This window comes from Lepidochelys kempii, chromosome 4 (assembly GCF_965140265.1).
Source record: "Lepidochelys kempii isolate rLepKem1 chromosome 4, rLepKem1.hap2, whole genome shotgun sequence".
In the NCBI taxonomy this organism is placed as follows: Eukaryota; Metazoa; Chordata; order Testudines; family Cheloniidae; genus Lepidochelys; species Lepidochelys kempii.
This window is the reverse complement of record NC_133259.1, coordinates 53,480,446-53,495,902: the sequence shown is the minus strand read 5'-3', so window position 1 is coordinate 53,495,902 and position 15,457 is coordinate 53,480,446. Positions and strand designations below refer to the sequence as shown.

General features: G+C 39.0%; 1 protein-coding gene across 2 annotated transcripts in view; it reads left to right on the top strand.

The window, feature by feature from the left end:
• ANAPC10 (anaphase promoting complex subunit 10) overlaps positions 1-10,151 on the top strand; it is a 301,756-nt gene extending 291,605 nt beyond the window's left edge. Inside the window, exons 6-8 of one of the 2 annotated variants that reach the window (XR_012158579.1) lie at positions 2,468-2,543; positions 6,434-6,558; positions 9,977-10,151. The gene's annotated coding sequence lies outside the window, so the exon portion shown is untranslated. Of the gene's footprint in view, positions 1-2,467; positions 2,544-6,433; positions 6,559-9,976 lie in introns of those variants that run through there. The other variant, XR_012158580.1, reaches the window with a different exon arrangement.
• The last annotated feature ends 5,306 nt before the right edge of the window (positions 10,152-15,457 follow it).

Below are 15,457 nucleotides of genomic sequence, written 5' to 3'. Positions count from 1 at the left end.
TGTTGTCTGGTTTTGGAAGCCATGTAGACAAATACTTGTAGACTATTACCTAATAAATATTCCAATGTATTGATAATTATAGATAGCCTAAACAGATGGTGATACTAGTTTAATGCTGTCTTTAGAAATAAGAAATTGAATTTTAAGAGCATTAAAACTGTAAAGTAGTGTGTGTAGTATATTTCTTCAGTGAAGCTTTCATCTCCTTTTGCCTGTATTTCCTTTCTTTATAGTCTTCAAATTTCTAGCTTTCTAGACTTTACTATGTGTAGAATGTTGCTACCTTCCTTTTTACACAAAGAAATAAATGCAACCACACCATACCACTCTTAAACAACTCCAATGGCCTTCATTGGTTTCAGGATGTCAGTATTGCCATGCTTGTTAAGATTCTCCTTGGATCTTGCCTCATCCAATACTTTAAGATTGTTGACTCTCCTTATAACCTCCTTTGATGTGTTGTTATTTATCATGTGTGTTATCTTAGCGCCTAAGAGCCCCAACCATGGACCAGGACCCCATTGTGCTAGGCAGTAGTCAGGTCTTTTTGTCCCTTCATACAATCTTGCCTCTGCTATCACACATACCTTTTACTACTAAACTATTATTGGAAACAGATTTCTAGTATCTTTTTAGCAGAGGTTTGGAAACAGCAGAAAATGTTTTTCTTCCTTCTTTACAGAGCACCTCTTGCTGTTCCACTGCTGATATTAATACAGCCTTGCAAAGCATTTTGGGATACATTTTGTTTGGAGCTGCTATAAAAATGAAGCAATATGGTATTGTGTTTTTACAGTTCATGGAGAAATGAATAGGTAAACCGCAATGTGGATTTTAACAGGAACGAGGCATTACATAATAAATATTAAGATCGTAGAGCAAAGTGGTACGCAGTAAATATAACACTGATGAGACTAATCCCAGTACATAGTCCAAGTAACTGGACTGTACACTGTGGATTTACAAAGGGAAAAGGTAATCCATTTCAAAGGCTTCCGGATCTGAATAGCAGAAGATTCACTCTGTAGCCACTATTGAGGCCTAGGGGGTATAGAAGTCCCTACTTCGGCACGTTTCCTTCACTGGTAAGATACTACCAGCTCTATCTACTCCAACTTCCAAGCTCCTCTGTGAGCTATAATGAAAGCTGCATGAATTATTCATATCTTTTTTTAAACTAATATAATCCTGCTTGTATTTCAAATTATCCAGGAGCACACTTGATATTACCTGCTCAGTTTGTTATTCACAATTATTTTGGGGTTATAAAAATATATTTCAGCCTATGGATTTTGCATTATTAACTCCTGTGACTATTACTTTTTTCTGTTCATTGTTCACTATTTGCCCTGTTTGATATTATTTCTGCTTCATGATTCGCGAACTCCAAAATCCACAAAGAGATTTCTCTTGTCACTTTGTCACAGCACTTTCTCTTTCCATGCACGTTCATAGGAATAAAAATTCTCTGTTATGAGCATTGGACGAAAGAGGTCAGGAATCCTGTGAAAGGGAATTTATTTTTATTTCTACGAATACTGTTTTCTCATGGTCTCTGATGTGGCTGGGACTCAGGGTGTCCCCAAGAATCAGAGCTCCATGGTGTTTCAGGTTCTGTGGATCTGCCTGTGTGGTATCCTTGCACATCTGTCACAGGAGTAGTTTGGGCCTGTCTTCTCTCTTCTTGCTCAAGTGCTGCTGAAGCAGAGGGGAAAAGATTGCAGGGACTCTATGGAGTGTGTATATTCCATGCACTACGTTGCATACTTAGAGATAGATATAGCATGGAGTTGTCTTTGCAGTAGAAGCTGAGGTCATGGAATGGGCATGCTCAGCAAGGGCTGAACATTTTAACTAGCAAAGCTGACCTGAATATTAAGGTGGGTTGCAAAACAATTTTTTTCTGCTTCCCCTGAAATTTAACCCTTTTTTGTCTATGATATACCAGCACTTTGCACAGGGCTAACCTAAAGATTTTGGTCTTGAGGTGATTTTTTGGGGATATATTTAGAAATTAATAGAATCATTTGATTTACTCTCTCATTTTTGATGTCAGTTTATGTTGGGTGACCTATAGGTTACATCCAGCTTTGAGCTGGATATTCTTGCTGATTGCAATAATTGATTTGCATCAGTTTACTTTTTCAAGGCTACCTTTGAAGGATCAGGGCTAGAAGACAATGCTCTTAAATGAGAGACAAGATTCGCCTTTATAGGGCTTAAAGGCTCATTCTTTTAACAAAGGGCTCATATGAGCCTGAGAGCCCCTCTAGACATTAACTCCTCTGTGACTTTCAGCAGTTCATGTTACATCTGCCTCAATTTTTCCATCTATAAAATGGTGATATTATTATTTACTTATAAACTGCTTTGGACATGAAAGATATTCAAATAGTGGCTACCCTTTTATGGATGCTTTCACATATTTAGACATTCACTGACCTCTTTTGTGCGTGTAAACATGCAGGTGCAAGAACAGAGGGCCAGTGAAGATGCGGCTGGAGATTAGTGTTTAAAAAAAGAAAAAAGGCAAGCCACAGCATGCAAGTATTAAGTGTCATCTTATTTTACTATTTCAAACAGATATATGTATCGTTCTCTTAAATGATAATTTTGTGCTCAAATTTTATCACATATTCTTCTTAGCAACAAGTCTAGGGTTACCATACGTCCGTATTTTCCTGGACATGTCCGGCTTTTTGGTTCTTAAATCGCCGTCCGGGAGGAATTTTTAAATATCTAAAAACGTCCAGGATTTTGCCATTATTATTTCTCCCCAAAGAGAGTGAATGTTGATCATTCGAGAAAGAAAGTGAATGTTGATCACTCGAGAGAGTGCCCGCTTTTCCCCCCAGCTCCCAGCGCTTGCGCCGCAAAACCGCTGTTTCATGCAGTTGGGAGAGAGGGGGGAGAACGCGGTGTGCTCAGGGGAGGAGGCGGGGCTGGGGTGGGGATTTGGGGAAGGGGTCCAATGGGGTAGGGAGGGGGCAGAGTTGGGACGGGGACTTTGGGGAAGGGGTGGAGTTGGGGCGGGGCTGGGGGATAAAGGAGGGTGCGAGCAAATACGCCCCTTCCCCCCACCCCCGCTGTGGAGTGCCCTCTTTTTTTAGTGTTCAAATATGGTAACCCTAAACAAGTCTGTCAGGAGCACATTTTGTTCAAATTTGTAATGTAATTGCTGGACTAAACATTGCTCATGAGTTTCTTCAGATACGTAGCCAATAAGAAACTCTTTGCCTATGTGATCTTTTCAACTGTCTTAGAGACCCAAATGAAAAATTTTTTATATATCCCTATTCTGCTATTTTTTAATTTCTGACAAATACAGGACAATATGGGCAATTTCCCCCATCTAATACCTATTTTAAGAACAATTTAATAATTATTCATTATTTGAAATAGTCTTTACTTTATTGAACTGTTTGTAAGTAACCAGGATGAAAGAACACAGCTGAATGAAAACTGCTTCTACAAAATTTGAGAGACTGTATCATCGTGTGGAGCAGCATGTGTGCTCATTGAAATAAAAACTGTGTCACACAGTGGTTTTGACTGAGCTATTACTACAGGGGAAAAGCCAGCTTTTATATCTTATCTGTTGACCCCCTCTCTCACACACACACACACATGCCCACTAGTAGGATGCTGAAAAAAGAATTGTCAATCAATGTGATCTTCTAAGGATGGCAGGCAAATTCATCTCCACAAAAAGTAATAGGTATCAATGTAATCAAAGCTGACAGTAGACAAACTATACTATGCATAAGAACTAAAATTCAGCTAATTTTTGGTTTGGGTTGGAGTGCTTAATTTTTTTTAAGCCTGCAAACAGTTCAGCTCAATCTCTCTCAGCCATTCTCTGCCAAGAGAATGCATGACCCTTTGCTTCAAAACATAGAACTTTAGCATATGCTGTTTACAGTTGTTACTTTCACCATAACAACACTCAAGGGAGCGAAGATTCCCCCTGTATACGTTTCAGAAGTATTGAGGTCTTCTGCAACTTCACCCTTTTAAGTAGTTTCTGATAATCCTAGTGTGAAATTACAGAAACAGCAGACCCTGAATCAAGCTCCATTTTAAATCTTATCCCTTCTACTTGCAAAGGAATCCAAACAATACCTCAGTTGTCTTCTAAATTAAACAGCTGTAGAGATGCTACAGCATTCTCCATGGATTCCATGTTGCCTTCTGTAAACTAATGAATCTGAAATTCTCTGGTTTTGCCCTTGTAAGGTGGTAGTTGTGCTTCTTGCACTGACCTGCACATCTTCTACATGTGCTCCAATTTCTTGCAGTTTCTACAGGACTTGACTTTGAGCCAACAGTCATTAGCATTATGAAACTGTTTGCCACCATAAAAGCAAACAACCTTTGAGGTTTTTTCATGTTGTCCTTTTTGCTTGACCCCCCAGTTTATTTGTTGCATATATCTGATGCTGTTGCAACTCTCTGGCATCTTTAATAGCAATTTCAAGGGTCAAATCAGCATCAGTCAATATCTGTTTTGGGATTATTTCATTTTACATACCACACACTAACTGGTCCCTTACTACATCATTTAAACTCTCTCCATACTGGCTATGCTTTGTTAAATTCCTTAATGCAGCCACACTTTCAAGAACTGCTGCATTTTCTTTTTGATTCTGTCTGTAAAAGTGGAAAGCTCTGCAATCTCACCAGGGGCTTTGGGGTTAGTTGTTTCTGTAGAACTTCCATTGTCTCAGCAAGTATTTTGTCTGCTGGTTTAACAGAAGCTGGTAAACTGAAGTGCAAATTATAGATTTTGAGCCCCAATATACTCAGTAAAACTGATATTATTAGGTTTTATATCATCACTTTTTCTGTTCACTGATATCATTAGCTTTTATATATTGTCTCTTGATATAGGTGGTCCAGTCCTTGATTGAGCTATCAAACAAGTCTGTTTTCCCAAGGAGCAAGATATTTTTAACCTCCTTTTGATTTCTATTAGTAGTTTATGCACAATGCCAGTCCTGCAGGTTGCAGTTTTAGTTTCGCTTTCTTTAGACCTCTGCAGTCTATCCCACTGTATTCCTGGCTTAGGATCCCATCATCCTTGCCAACTGTTGAATCCTTGCTCTCCACATAACATTAAGAATATGGCAAAACTGCACTGGCATAGTTGGATTCCAGACAACTCTGTTTATTAGGTATATAAAAATATACATAGCTACTTATGTATAAGCTGCTCTGGCAGGGTTCTGATGGCTCTGCCAACAGAAGACAGGGAGGTTCACTAGGTCTCCCAAACGATTTAAAGGAGTATTACCTAATTCCTAGACACTGCAGGAAAGAGAGAGAATGGTCTCATGGATAGGCAATTGAATGCTGCCCTGGATAATTGGATTCTATTACTGCCTCTGCCACACAGTTCCTGTGTGTGATGCTAGGCAAGTCCCTTAAATCAGACTTTTCACAGGTGGTTGCTAATTGTGTGTTCCTCAGTATCTGGTGTCTGACTTTAAACCAGAAGTGCTGAGCACTCACAACTGCAATTGAAATCAGTGGGAACTGTGCTTTGCAATGGTGCCTGAACTGCTCCCCTGCCACCAAGTGCAGCTCCTGCTGGTGTTGCTCTGTGCCTACCCGAGGCTTTCAGTTTGGGGGTGAGGTAATGCTGCTGTGAAGCACAGCCCCTGCCAATGACACTCCGCCTCTGCCTGAGGCTTGAAGTTTGGGGAAAGCGACACTGTTGCCTGCCCACTAAACTACAGCCATGTTAAAAAGTGGGGAGGCATCGCTTCCTGGCACCCCCAGTTCTGGCAGTTGTGGCCCCCCATCACTTCTACAAAGGTTCTGGTGCCCTTAGCACTTTGTACTTTTATATATGAAAGTATATCTCTATTTTAGGCAGCGTGTGTTTGGTCCAAGAAGTCTTTGGGAGGGGAAAAAAGGAAGACAAACACTCATTGCACGAACAGTGTTCTTTAGGGGTTTTGGAAAATGGTGTCGAAGAGAAGGGAACTAACAACTTCTTAATCTATTTAGCATATTGTGACACACTTAGCCCCGATGACTCAAAGAGGTTCACAGTAGTCTTTAACTTTGTTTGAGAAAACTCACTTTATTTTTCCAACAGAGATCTGCAATAACAATTGAGGTGCAGGGCATTTACTTGAGATTAATGACTGGTTAAGAGGAGTGGATGTCCCAAGGCTCAGCCAGGGGCCATTAACCACAGCCGGCCATTAATCCCCAGGAAATGCTCTACGCTGAGGTCATTTTGCTATTATAAGATGAAAATGAAAAAAGACATAGGCATGTGGATTTTTTTTCTTTTATCAGCAAAGTAGTTTCTATTGGTATGAATAGGGCATTCCTAGAGAATTACTGCCCTGTACTTTAGCCAATCACATTGCTTGAATCATCTTTCACATTCCATTCATTTTGTAATCTCTTATATTTACAGAATTCTTCATTTTCTCAGTGAGGCCAAAGTACTTCATCTGTCTTAAGCAAAAAAATAAATAAAGACAAGAAGTGTGGATAGTGAGAAAGTAATATAAACCTTGTAAAACTATTGATAAACAACAGGTAAGAGTATCTGAAACATCTGAAAATTACAAAAAGAGTGATAGAAAAATAATATGCATCATTATGTGTTAGGAGATTTTGTTAACAAATATATATTACAATAATGACAATTAGTTTTGAAATGTTAACTGAATAGGAGCAATACAGTTGGAGAAAAGCAAATTTGGTTATGGTTTTCAAAGATCATGTAAATGCAGTTATGAAGTTGTTTTCATAAGACTAGTAAAATAGTGGTACAAATATTAGGTTTACAGAATGTGTACAGTAAGTACCAGGGATTTATAAAGGTCAAAGTTTTCTAGACAAACTATTGCATTTTTTGGTAGAATTATAACATAAGTGGATGAAGGGAACACTGAAAATGAAGTATAGTATAGATTTTAATAAAACCTTTGAGAATAGTGCCTCATGAATACTTACTCTTAAAATTAGTTCACACTGATATTAATTTAATTCACATATGGTTCTAAATTATGATGTACTGCATACACTAGAGAGGACAGGGAAAAATTAAAAGGGAACTATTAGGATTATAAATATGAGCAGAAAATAAACAGTGGAGTCCCACCGGGGAGAGGGGAGAGGGTGTCCAGAAGTTATAGAAGAGACATCATGTCATAGAATAGGGGGTAATAGTCCCTGTGAATGGGCCTAATCCAATTATCTTTGAAGTAAATGGAAAAACTCCCAGTCGATTCAGTGGGAGGTAAAATGGCCTTATTTGACTCTAATGTGATTCGAGTTGAGTGAACAGTTCATATGAAACTAATATTTGACAGATTTTGACCTTTTTTCTTGAAATATCCATAAACAAGTTGCATTTATTCATTTACATTTGAAATTATTAAATTAAAATCTTTCATAAATTTAATTTACTGCATGGCTTTCCATTTAAAAATTGAAATAGAAAATTAAACCTTTTATATGGCTGTTATTGGTGACATAAATCACACAGTTTTGTTTATGTTTTGTGGTTGGATGAGTGTTGTAATTCTTTTAAATACAAATTTCTGATGCAAATACTCGTGAAAAGAAAATTTTCAATTTGCTTTCCATTTCTATTCAAGTTTAAAAATAATTTTCCTTGGTCGTTTATGCTGGCAAAACTCAGTGAAACAAATGTTTGAAGAAAGCAAATGCAACACAACTACTGTAACAATTCATTCATTTATTATGGTTGCCAACTTTCTAATTGCACAAAACCGAACATCCTGGCCCCACCCCTTCCCTGAGGCCCCACCCTGCCCTGTCACTTCTCTGAGGCCCCCCCCCACTCACTCTGTCCCCCCTCCCTCTGTTGCTCCACCCACACTCACTCACTTATTTTCACCAGGCTGGGGCAGGGAGCTGGAGTGTGAGATGGGGTGAGGCTCCTGCTGCGGATGCCGGCTTCAGGGTAGGGCCAGAAATGAGGGGTTCAGGTTGTGGGAGGGGGCTCCTGGCTGGGGCAGGGAATGGGGGCATGGGAGTTTGAGGGCTCTGGCTGGGTTTGTGGGCTCTGGGGTGGGGCTGGGTATGAGGAGTTTGGAGTGCAGGAATCCAGGCTGGGGCCAAGGGATTCAGAGTGCGGGCAGGGGTTGTGGTGTGGGAGGGAGTGCAGGGTGCAGGCTGTGGGAGGGAGTTTGGGTGTGGGAGGGGATTCCGAGCTGGGGCAGGGGATTGGGATGCAGTAGAAGGTGCGGGATGCAGGCTCCGAGAGAGAGTTTGGGTGCAGGAGGGGGCTTAGGGCAGGGGATTGGGGCACGGGAGGGGGTTTGGAGTGTGGGCTCAGGGCGGTGCTTACTTTGGGCTTACCTCAGAAGTGGCAACATGTCCCTTGGGTCCCAGGCAGAGGTGCGGCCAGGTGGCTCTGCGTGCTGATTCCGTCTGCAGGCATTGTCCCCGCAGCACCCATTGGCTGCAGTTCGGGGTGGGACAACCCTATCATTTATGAATATGAATGCATCTTCATGGGGGGGAGGAATTGCAGATTTCACTTACTTAGTGTGATATCACTTGGATTATTGTATTTATTTGTGGGCACCAAATTACCAGAAGGATTAGAGAGTTCAGAGAAGAGCCACAGAAATGATTTAAAAGATAAGACTGAAATTTGTCCAGTAGGGCTGGGTGAATAGGTGGATCTCTTGGCAAACCTTCTTGACAAAACTCATCTGATAGAATGTTCATGTCAAGCAAACTCAAAGTGAATACATTTTAAACTTCGAACAAATATTCACAGAAACTTTTTTGTAGTACTTTATAATTTGGGTAAGTAACAATTAGATGGGGAGAAGCAACATGAAAACAGGCACTCAGTGCTACAGGGATGGGTACATTATAAAGATCCGAATACTATACTAATACTACAAAATAACTAAATATAATAAAATATATGAAGGGTGAATACACCAATGAGAAAATGAATTATGTAGTGTGGTACAAGAGATTATAATCAGGAGTAACAAGATGAAATTTTAAAAGGAAACATTTAGGCTGAATATCAGGAAAAACTTCCCAAGTTTTAGATCTAGTAGACTACAGACTAATCTCACAGGGTTCTATTTGTCCTCCTACCACATCAAGACTTGATTCAACAGCTATGCTAATGAGTCATTTTAACTCTGTAAAGTTACATGTGAGGGCCTGTCTACATGATGAGATATTGTGTACTACGGAGGGTGAGGGGGGCGGGGATGATTTCTAAAATGCACTAATGTGTTGAGTATTAATTGGCCTGTGTAGGCCCTGCTGGTGTGCACTAAATGTTCCTGATTGTACTTTAGCATATTACATTAATGTGCACTAGTGAACAGTTAGTGTGCACTAGTAGGGTCTACACAGACCAGTTAATGTGCAACACGTTAGTGCTGTTTGGAAATCACTCTCCTGTACTGTGCATTACCCCACTGTGTAGACAAGTCCTAAATATTAACAGGATCAGGCCATTTTACTCAGGATCCTGAGTATTCTGCAGTCCTGTGCCTGCAGATTTTGCTGCAAAATTCACTTCTTCCTGCGGACTTGTTCTCCAGAATTTCTGGTTTAATTTTTAAAGATTGTTCCTAGCCCTTATGGTTGCAGCAGAAACCTTGAAAATGGGACCTCAGTGGAACCAATGCAATTATAGTTACCCGAGTCTGCAGAGAGCATGAAACACAGTAACTCTGAGAGGTGTGAAGTGCCCAACCATCTCAGACATGGTTCCATGGCCTCCATGATTCCACAGTTATAATATTTGGCATTTTCCCAAGATGCCATGGGATTCAGCATTTTTGCCATGGAATTTGCCACTTTGCTGAAACCATGCACCTGTCCTCCTATTTTCTATCTCCCCTCACTGCTGGGAACTGCCTGCAGCTGCATCTTGCTGTCTAGTTTCCTCACATGGTAGAGTTTAAAGGTATTTATAGTGCATGGTCTCTGTCCTGTACCACAGAGCCAGGCAGCAGGGATCAGGGAACCAGAGCTGGGGTCCAGCTTTCAGCCAAAGAACAGAGGAGCCGGAAGTGTAAACTGTCTGACTGGGGAACAGAGCAGCTGCTGAGGCCTGGGGAGCAGAGAAGATAAGTCACAGAAGCCCACTATGAGCTCCTCCTTTCCTGGCACATATGGAGAAATATCGTTCCAAACTGAACCTCATTGGCAGTATTGTGGGAGCTGAGGCAGAGTGAGTAGAGCATAGCAGAGCATAGCAAAAAGAAAACCTATCCTCAGAAATCATCAATTTTAGAAATAAGCACTGATGAATTTTACATCAGTGAGTATCTTCAGCTCTGAATCATAATGGTATGTGGGAGCGAGTGTGGGTGTTGGGGGGAATGGGAATGAATGGTGATAGAATAAATTAGTGTTGCCACAGAGCTGGGGGGCTGTAGTCCCAGTATTTGGATCAACTGTGCTGAGGAATACTATTTATGCTGTATAGTCACTTAGGGCTGTGGGGTTCTGGAGTTGCTGGTGACTAACTACTGCTGCAGTTACTTGGATATAAAATTTAGGACCAGTAGATACCATTTTACAAATATAATTATTCAATTCACTATTGAGAACAACTATTCCACATTCCACATTAGTACCAGTGGATTGACTCTCCTGTGCCAAAACTCAACTTGGATCAAGAGTCAGGGGACCTCAAATAGTCAGCTCTGGCTTCTTGATTCGTAGGTTGGCCCTGATGAGATTTAGCAGCTCTAATTTCTGTCACTGATGCCAGAGTTCCTAATGGACCTTACATCATGGAGCATAAGCTAACTCTGCCTTGCACACTGTCTGTCTCTTGTCCACCCTGATGCATCCCCTGTGTTAATAGTTTGAGGGGGCAGCAGGCACAGGGCCCAGAGTCAACACAGGAGCAGATAGCTCCTCTCCTGGGGTTCTTTCCTGGCCAGTTGTGCTCAGTTTCCAGTTTCTGAGTGTCACAAAGGGACCAGATCTGGCCCTTTATCTGGAAATAGGCTTGGACTATATTTCAAAGCATATATAGGTCACAGTATTATTCCTGCTGAAATCAATGGGATTTTTTCCATTGACTTCAGTTGTATCAGGTTGCCTTAGATGGGAACTAAGAATTGCAAGTGTATTGTGTTCAGAATTAGTTTTGAGAGAGCACATGTTTTCTGTTCTGTATGGAATATGCCAGGGGCTGTTCTGTTTATATCATAGCACATACTGGCGCTGTTTTAATTTTTATCTGGAAAAGTAATCTTTGTTTCTTTTGGCTGAGATTGAATTGATGGAAATTACTGCTTGTAATGCCATGCAGTTACTAATTACTGATGTAAACGATGAGTGACCATACCATAGTGTCTAGGAATTTGATGCAAAGTTATGTCAAACAGGAAGTAATACTTCTTGAAGCTCATATCAATAGTCATGACTAGCAGATTCTATTATTTTGGATAAGTTACTTGCTAAAACAATAATGTTACAACATTAAGCATTTTTTCATCCATTTCTCTAAATCTTCACATTGTAATTTTTTAAGTAAATTGGAATAACAGAAAGTAGCTTAGAATTTCTGGTTCTTCAATTTCACTGAAAATGCTGTTTAAGATGGTATATTAAATGATCTAGCATTTGTCACAAGAAAGTAAGCCATGATCTTTAAAAACTAGAAAATTGGGAGAAATAACATTTCAACTGACAAAGAAATTCTGATAAATATTTATTTTGGTGGTACATTGTAAACACATGGGCTTATTCCTCAATAAATTGTGACAATATATAAACAGATAATTATATTTAGCTTGTGATCCACTGTGACCCCCAGATCCCTTTGGATCTTCTTATGGTTTATAATTTTAGACCTCAATCCTGTATAGCACTGAGAGCCATTTGAGAGGTGCTGAACAGGCCACGTGATAATGTAGTGGGCGCACTATGAGTATGCTCAAATATGAAGAAGTTTCCTCTTAAAATGCCGCCTCCAGGCATTCAAAGAAAGGACCTAGATATGCAGCGTTCCTCAGTAAAGTTGCAAGGTGATTTCAGCAGCAAGATAATACTGTTTGTAGTTCCTGTAGGTTCCCCCTTGGTGTAAAACACAATCCATACATAAGCCTTTCATAGATTTTATACAATACGGTCCCCAAAGATATCACATATGATTGCAATACCTGTCACAACCAGATCCTCAGCTGATATAAATCAATGTAAGTCAATATAACTACACTGATTTCCTCCTGTTGGCCACTACTATCTTTTAAAACAAATATATATATATCTATAATACACAACAACCTGTTTAAGCAAAAATTATAGAATCATAGGACTGGGAGGGACCTTGAGAGTGCTTAATCACTCTGACAGGAAGTTTTCCTAATGTTCAACCTATACCTCCCTTGCTACAATTTAAGCGCATTGCTTCTTGTCCTATCCTCACAGGTTAAGAAAAACAGTTTTTCACCCTCTTCTTGTAATAACCTTTTACATACTTGAAAACTGTTATCATGTCCCCTCTCAGTCTTCTCTTTTCCAGACTAAACAAGCCCAATTTTTTCAATCTTCCCTCATAGGTCATGTTTTCTAGACCTTTAATCATTTTTGTTGCTCTTCTCTGGACTTTCTCCAATTTATCCAAATTTTTCCTGAAATGTTTGGGTTTTTTGCAACAGTGTTACACTGTTGAATTATATTTAGCTTGTGATCCACTGTGACCCCCAGATCCCTTTGGAACTTCTTATGGTTTATAATTTTAGAGCTCAATCCAGTATAGCACTAAGAGCCATTTGAGAGGTGCTGAACAGGCCATGTGATAATGTAGTGGGCGTACTATGAGTATGCTCAAATATGAAGAAGTTTCCTCTTAAAATGCTGCCTCCAGGCATTCAAAGAAAGGACCTAGATATGCAGTGAAGTTCCTCAGTGAAGTTGCAAGGTGATTTCAGCAGCAAGGAGTATTTCTCCATGTAAAGTGAAAAACTTGACCAACAAGTAAGTGTTCTTAATGTGGGGAAGAAGATTTAGTTCTTTCCTATATGAGAGCTCTTGTTTATGTGAGTTAGGAACACTACCATCACCTGCGAGATGATTGAAAGGTGCAAGTGAGTCACATAAAAATAACGGGTCATAATACTAAATACTTACTAATATGCAGCACAATAATATGTATTAAAATGACTTACCCGTCATTTCGCTATCCCTGCAACTATTAATGATGCTAATGCCTCATTCAATCATGGTTACTATTTTACTGATATTTGTTAGTAGGAAGTGCAATTTAAGGACTGCAGGTGATTTGGGTGACTTGTGAGAAAAAGGCAAGGATAGCCTTAGATTTTCAACTACTATGTAAATGTTCTATCAGCTGTCAACACAGTATAAAGTAAGAGAATTTATCATAAAACAACCCTTATATTCAAATATTAATACATTTCCTTTGTCCTGAACTGCATAATGTCATAAGGTTTGTCTAGAAACCAGCTTCCCATTTGGTTGTTGTTCTTTTTGAAATGATATTTGATTGAAAAATAAGTTTTAGTGTGTATTCATTATAATTACATTAATGGTTTGAATATCTTTTATTTTATTTTTCAGTTTTCTTTTAACGAATGACTATTTCGTACAATACTTGAGTCAGGCACCATGGTAAAATTTGTTAAAATGGTTTCCTTCACTGGAACTGCAAATATGATCTAACATGACCAGAGACTGCAGAATGTGCGAAAATGACATTTAATTATAATTTCCACAAAAGAAAAAAATCAATGAAAAACAGTCCACATCATAAAATAAGGTTATAAACAGCACTATTCGCAGTCCTTGCTCCAGAAAAGATTTCTAAATTAAAGAGCATATCGATTGAATTATCCCCCCTTGGCCACATCTCTCAAGCCTTTATAAATGACATGTGGAAATATAGTACTTAAAATATGTAAACAATTAATAAAATGTGGAACAATCATGAATTGGTGGTAATAAAAGCCCAGAAAGCTACACAATTAATTACTTTGTGCACTTTAGGTGTTCTGGAAACTGAGCATCAATTTGCTAGTTTTGACTCATATCAAGACCACCCCGAAGAAAAGCTTAATTGAAACAAATCCCTAAGGAGTCTCTATTTATCATTTAGTTATAGTTTGGCAGCTAAATATAAAATATGCAAATTAAAGTAGGACTGATGATTACATGAAAACATACACCATTTTCACCATACATTCTTGAGTGTTTTGAATTCAGGAGTAACAACTGATTGTTTTGGAAAAAAAGAAAACTGCTTTAATATACTTTCTGAAAAACTGTCAGTCCTAACCAGGATACGATCCTAATGAAAGGCAATCCTTACCTACCCAGAATTTTGGAAATGTCTATCTAAAGAAGCATTCTGAAAGGACAGAAATATAAACTGAGGGCTAAAGACAGTAATGTTTGCTGATGTGCATAATCTTTATTTCATCTGTGTCCTTTTGTTGATGGAGTAGAAACTTTGAGTAATTATACTGCATAAAAAGCCATGATCTCAGTGTATTTAGTGTCAGCTATTAACAAGAATTTTAGAACATTCAGCCATTACTTGTCATGTGGTCTTTAAATTAGCAACTGATACAAGGTAGGATGTAAAACTGTGTCAGAAGGCTGTAATAATGAATAATTTGACTCTAGAGCTAAAGGAAAATCTGATTAAAACTATGACATCATTCTATCAATATAGTGTATGGAGTAAAATGTTCAGCTGATTTAATGTATACCTTATGTAGAAAAAGTGTTCTCACTTTTTCAAATGTATTTGAAAGTCTTTTAGAAGCAAACTCTGAAAGCAGAAAATTATATGAAGACAATATATTTTAAAAGAAAGGGAATGTTACCTGCTGTTTCTGTGTATTAGATAGCATGACTTTGTATATAGTCTTCTAATGTCTGTATGTGTTTCAAATTTACCTTTGTCAGAACAAAGAGAGAGACATAAAAGTTTCCCCTCTATTTACTGCAAAGAAGCAGCATACTGTAACAAGAAACTTTAAAGAATATGTGCAAAAGGGGAGAAAGCTGATACCTCAGGTTCCCTGTTTTTGCTGTCCTGACTCCTTTTAAGGTCCAGAGAGTGAGGAAATTCATGCTCTTTACTGCTCAACAGCAGTAGAAAATGCTGTTTAGAACACACCATGTGGATGTGTCGTAGCCTCATATTCCCTTGTGTGTTACCTTTCAAAAGAGTAGCAATATTTTTGACAGTATTCTTTTCTATTATCTGACAGCTAATTATTACAGGTTTCAGAGTAACAGCCGTGTTAGTCTGTATTCGCAAAAAGAAAAGGAGTACTTGTGGCACCTTAGAGACTAACCAATTTATTTGAGCATAAGCTTTCGTGAGCTACAGCTCACTTCATCGGATGCATACCGTGGAAACTGCAGCAGACTTTATATATACACAGAGAATATAAAGTCTGCTGCAGTTTCCACGGTATGCATCCGATGAAGT